The sequence below is a fragment of the Sciurus carolinensis genome, chromosome 12, assembly GCF_902686445.1.
Source record: "Sciurus carolinensis chromosome 12, mSciCar1.2, whole genome shotgun sequence".
NCBI lineage: Eukaryota > Metazoa > Chordata > Mammalia > Rodentia > Sciuridae > Sciurus > Sciurus carolinensis.
The window spans coordinates 38628187-38634186 of NC_062224.1; the positions used below are offsets into that span (position 1 = coordinate 38628187).

The following is a 6000-nucleotide window of genomic DNA, read 5'->3' on the forward strand; positions in this document are numbered from 1 at the left end:
CAAATATGTGCATTTTATTGTACTTTGGTTTTATCTGAATAAAACTATAGTGAAAGAAAGAGAAGGGCTTCAAATAATGTGATAATATAGGCATGGAGAAGGGACATGGGCCATTTTTCCTGTCTTCATTCTTTAGGTGGGGATCGAAGTAGAGTGACCTTGGTTACTTTGCAGTAAAGGAATGTACTCATAAATCATCTGAAGAAATCCACCTGTGCAATGGGCACACATCCTGTATGTATTCCCTCTTCTTATGAGTGTGGTTGTGGTCCTCCATATTGTCCTGGCCTGCTGTTACCAAGAAACCTGTGAGTAAAAATGTGTCCAAATGCTCTCCACTCTCTGATGAGTCCTCCAAGTCCTTTGGGATAGGTAAGCAGTAGTATACGGAGGGTGTTTGAACACCCTTTTTTTCTTTTAACCATTCAATTTAATAGAGTTTGATTACAGATAAGTTCATTCTCTTGACAGAAATAAAGAATTCACCACTGAAATAAAGGATTCACAGAGCAAGAAGGACCATTGTAAGGGAAAGAGAAAATATGATTCTAGTATAAATAAGGATAGAAGGAAAATTATTTTCCATAGACACTGTGTTTTTTTTTTTTTTTTACATTTTTTTTTTGGTATTACTCTTATTTTTTTTATTGTACAAATGGAGTACAACTTTTCACTTCTCCAGTTATACATGATTTAGAGTCATACCGTTCGTGTAATCATACATGTACACAGGGTAATGATGTTTGTCTCATTCCACCATCTTTCCATCCCCCTGGCCTTTCCCCTCCCCTCATTTTGCTTGTGTCTTATGTCACCATCTGGGGCAACAATCCCAAGAATATTTGTTACCTTCTGCAGCAACAATTGCGCAGGTATTTATTAAACTACTTCTATTTTTGTGCTGTTTCCTTGCTTGCTTGCTTTTTTAGAGGAAGAGAAGCTTTTAGAGAAAGATAGCTTTGCTTATAGAGAGTTTTAGAGAAAGACAGGCTTCTACGCTTATCAGGAAGACTTTGCTTAGAGGAAGAGAAACTTTGCTTAGAGGAAGAGAAACTTTGCTTATTAGAGATCTATTTCTTCTTAGAATTCTGCTTCTTCTTCTTAGAGGTAGGTCCCGCATCCTGTGAACTAGGTGCTATCTATCTGAGGTGCTTCTTACTGCTTCTTCTCTCTGCTAGCTGCTTCTTTTCTAGCTGCTTCTTCTTTCTGCTAGCTGCTTCTTTTCTCTGCTAGCTGCTGCTTTTAGCTGCTTCTTTTTTCCTTCTACCTACTGCCTGCTTATATTCCCTCCAGGAGGCAGAGGGTGGGGCCACTCCAGTTGAGATCAGGTGAGGAGCCAGCTGCCCTATCACTGCAAAGGTTAAAATGAGCAGGCCCGAGCAGGAGCACTCTGGAACACCTGTGCACACGTTGTGTGTGTGGACTTAATTGAATATGGCCAATGATAAATCACCTGGGTGGGCTTATATTAATCAACCTCCTCACTGCCGATGTGATCAAAACAACCTCCGGCTTGCCGCCAGGCACCATTCCGGCACAGCCCTCATGACACAGCCCCCAACAGTCTTAAAACCATTTTGTGATTCAAACCCAGGGCCTTCTGCATGCTCTACCACTGAGATACATCTGCATCCCCTTTAAAAACACTTCATTTTGAGACAGGGTCTCACTAAATTGTTCAGACTGACCTCAAACTTGTGATCCTCTTGCCTCAACTTCCCAGGGGGGTAGCTGGGATTAGAGGTGGCTCGATTATCACCATACCTGACATCACATTGGTTTGCATAATCTTTGCTCTGACTTAATACTAAAATTAAGGCTACCAACAAAAATTGGGCCAAATATACGTATTTTTATCAAGTCAAGAATAACAAGAATTACATGCATACATGTGTGCTTTTCCCACATGATGATGTTTAATAACATTGATTTAACTCACACTGCTCAAAAAAGAAAAAAAAAAGAAAAAAGAAAAGAAAAAAGAAAGAAAGAAGGAAAAAATTGACCCGTGCACTTTGACTTGGTGATTGTGTTGTAGCATGGGACCCTTTGCGAACTAAAAAACTGCAGCGGCCAAGATGCTTGCTGGAACCAAAAGTGGCTATGGGGCCAACCCTAGAGCTGAAGTGGTTTCAGGGTTCTAAAGACTGTTGGTTCTTTGCAAACTCTCAGGAAAGATTTTGGGCAGGTCACACAAGCAGGAGTTGATGTGGGAAAATAAGAAGAGAGATAAGCATACAATAAAAGCTGCTGAGTGGACAGCATTTTTCACAGATCCAGTTTTTTATTTATTTGTTTGTTTTAAGGGGACTGAAACTAAGTGAATTTGGATACCCTCTTGCAGCTGAAGATGCAAATGTTGGCTCTAGGAAGGTTCATTCCCTTTTGATGTGGTAAGAAATGTTCCTGGACTAGGAAGGAACCAAAACTTGTAAAATTCTGCCTTTTCAAATCCTGGAAGCTTTGGCTGGAAAGTTCATAAGTCTTTCCCTTTGTGGAAGTTTGTGTGTGTGTGTGTGTGTGTGTGTGTGTGTGTGTGTGTGTGTGTTTATCATCAGGGAGGGGTCTTTGGGCCTAAATTACTCCTGCAGATAACAGGTCCTTTGCTAAGAATATAGCATATCCTATTGACTTAAGCCTGGACAGGGCAGCAGGGCAGCAGGTAAATTGTTTTTTTTTTTTTTTTTAAAAGCATGTGGGGTCAGCACAGGAGACCCAGTATATAGAATTATCCCCTCAATCTTATGTTGCCACCTCTCATATCTCTCTGTTACTTATCAATGGTAGAAATGAAACAAGTCAGGCAGGAGGACATACTGGCAAAGCTTTTATTAAGGCTTCTATTTGAGATGAACACACAGCACTGACCAGGCTGGCTCCTGGAACAATGCAAGAGAGTTAGTTTTATTCATGTGAAAGTGCAGTTTGTAAAATGGTGGTGGAGGTGTGCTAAGGTTTAGAAATGTTTATTGGCTAACGCGGCGGGGCGGGTCCCCGCAGAGCTGTCATGGCCCAGCCATCTTCGGTTACCATGACCTTTGCTAATGTAGCCTTATATTTCTCGGAGCAAGAGTGGGAGATCCTGGAGGAGTGGCAGAAGGAAATGTACCAGCAAATGATGAAGGCCAATTATGAGACCCTTGATTTCCTGGGCTGCACTTCTTCAAAGCCAGAGTTGATTATCTGGATGGAACAAGGGAGAACGTTATTTATTAATCAGCGATCAGAGGTGTTGCAACAAAACAAGAAGGACAATTAACCCTTCTGCTGATGAAGAGATAACCAGGGGACTCTCAGGACAAAAGAGCAAGAATGCCATCTAAATGGTCTTCAGAATCAGGACCTGTGTGCTACCTAATTAGAAAGGGCCACCTTACAATCTCCAAGCCTCCAAGAAAAATAATTTCCAAATAAAAGCTCGAAGTCCCAGCGTCTAATCATGACAAGAAAGATCCAAGGTGTAAGTCTCTGGATGTCCCACTAGACATGGAAATTCCTCCAGGGCCAAGGTTGCATTCCTGTTTTGTCTGCAGGAAAGACTTCCAGATAAAGAACGACTTGGTAAAGCACATTAGTAGCCACTCCAAGAACGGTAAAAGAACCTCTCAAAGTCCATAATACAAAAACAAATCCAGAGGGAACCGGATGTTCGGCTGTAAGAAGCGGTTCCACTGCAGTGAGTGAGAGAAGAGCTTTCACCCGAGGTGCAGCCTCATCACTCACCAGGTGGTCCACATTTGGCAGCGGCCCTTCGCGTGCCCTGAGTGTGGCAAGACCTTCGGCTACAAGGTCAACTTGAAGAAGCACCTGTGTTTGCACAAAGGTGAGCGGCCGTTTCGCTGTAGGGACTGCGGCCAGGGCTTCGTCCATCAGTGCCAGCTCACAGAGCACCGCCAGCTGAACAGTGTGGAGAGGCCTTTCTCGTGTCCCCAGTGCGGCCGGGGCTTCCGCCTGTGGAGAAGCCTGCAGGCGCACCTTTGCCAACACAGCGGCAAGAAGCCCTTGGGCTACCCGAGTGCGGCAGGGCCTTTTCCCGGAAGGCCGCCCTGCAGGCCCACCAGAGGACGCACGGCGGGGGCGGGGGAGAAGCTGTTCTGCGAGGCCTGTGGGAGGAAGTTAGTCCACAAGACCAAGTTCACGGATTACGTGCGGATTACTGGATTACGGATTACTGGAGTGAAGCCCTTCTCGTGCCCAGAGTGTAAGAACAGCTTCCACCTGAAGAGAAGCCTGAAAGCCCACGGAGTCCAGCACCGGGGGCAGAAGTCCTTCTAGTGTCCCGAGTGCGGCCGGAGCTTCTTCTGGAGGAACGCCATGAGGGTCCACCAGAGCCTGCACAGCGAGGAGAAGCCCTTCTCCTGCGCCGAGTGCGGCAAGAGGTTCACCCTCCAAGCTGGCGCGCCACGCGGGGGTGCACGCCAGGCAGCGGGAGTTCGCCTGCGGCCAGTGCAGGAAGACCTTCCCCCTGTGCTCCAGGCTCACGCAGCACCTCAAGAGGCACAGCGCCAAGAAGCCCTTCTCCTGCGCGGACTGTGGCCGCGGCTTCCGCCGCCGCTCGCACCTCAGCGAGCACGCCAGGATTCATGGTGGAGAGGAACCGTCCCAGTGTCCCGAGTGCGACAAGCGCTTCTTCTGCAAGGCCTCCGTGAGGTTCCACCAGCGCATACACAGGGACGAGCGGCCCTAGGCCAGTGTAGCAAAACCTACGCTCAGCAGTCCCCGCTCACCGAACACCTGCGCGTCCACAAAGGGGAGAAGCCCTACCAGTGTCCCCAAGTCCGAGTTTCCGTCTGAAAGGAAATTTGAAGAACCACCTTCTCCAGCACAGTAGCACGAAGCCATTCTCGTGCATGAAGTGTGGCAAAAGCTTCCCGCAGCAGTACCGGCTCACGGAACACACGCGTGTCCACAGCGAGGAGAAGCCCTTCCAGTGTCCGGAGTGTGACAAGAGCTACTGCACCCGGGGAAGTTTGAAGGTCCATCTGCACACGCACAGGGGAAAGAAACCCTTCCTCCAGAGGAGAAGTTTGAAGACCCATCTGCATCATCACAACCAAGAGAGGCCCTTTTCTTGTGAGGAGTGTGGAAGGAGCTTCACGTACAAGGGGGCGCTCAACACCCACATTGCCATGCATGCCAGGGAACCCCCTCCCCTATTCTCTAGGGCAGACCACACAAGCCTTGGTGACAGCTCAGTTGTCTCTAGTTTGGCAGAGCAAAGAATTCAGAGATTGGCTATAGGCAAACTGGTCAAATGCATAGTCGGCAGGACCCCATGACTCTTGGACAAAATTTCCAGATTATCTAGGGAAAGACAGAAAGACTGGCAGTCATGGCAGAAAAGGTCATGGACATGAAACGCAGGGCCTGCTTGCTAGGCAAGTACTCTACCACTGAGCTACATTCCAGCCCTAAGAAACATTTTATACCAGTCTGCTAGTTCAGCAGAGTTTCAGTGTCATCCAAGTGTGTAATTCCTTCATTTTTAGAAACCAGCTTTTCCGTTGCTGGGCCTCCCTATTTAAATTCTCATTGAAATGTTCAGTTTTCTCTCATGTAGATTTTCATTTTTTCTGAAATGATTGCAGCGTATCTGTTTCTTTGGAGGCAGGGAGTTTTCTGTATTGCTAAAAGTAAATGCTATTGACCAAAAAAAAAAAAAAAAAAAAAATGTTTGTTGGCTTTAGGTATTTTTCAGAGGTTTATTTTTCTTTTCCTGTGAGGATACTTTTTACTCTGAGGAAGACATGGTAATCCTGTCAATCATTGTAGCCAAATGTTAGTTTTCCATATGGATGCCACATCTTGTATAAACATCTCTGCTTTATATTGGGAATGAGTTGCTGTAACTCTGGAAGAACTCATATGTTGGAAATAGAAGAGAAGACAATTCACAACAAGCAAGAAGTTAAAAGTCCTGAGAATTGCCATTTTATTGGTTTTTTTTTTTTTTTTTTTTTTTTTTTTTTTTTTTTTTTTTTGCGGTGCTGGGGATCGAAC

At 45.8% G+C, this 6000-nt stretch overlaps 1 pseudogene; it reads left to right on the forward strand.

Annotated features, from left to right (window-relative positions):
• The first annotated feature begins 3007 nt into the window (after positions 1-3007).
• Positions 3008-5279, forward strand: LOC124961256 (zinc finger protein 425-like; annotated as a pseudogene).
• Positions 5280-6000: the final 721 nt, after the last annotated feature.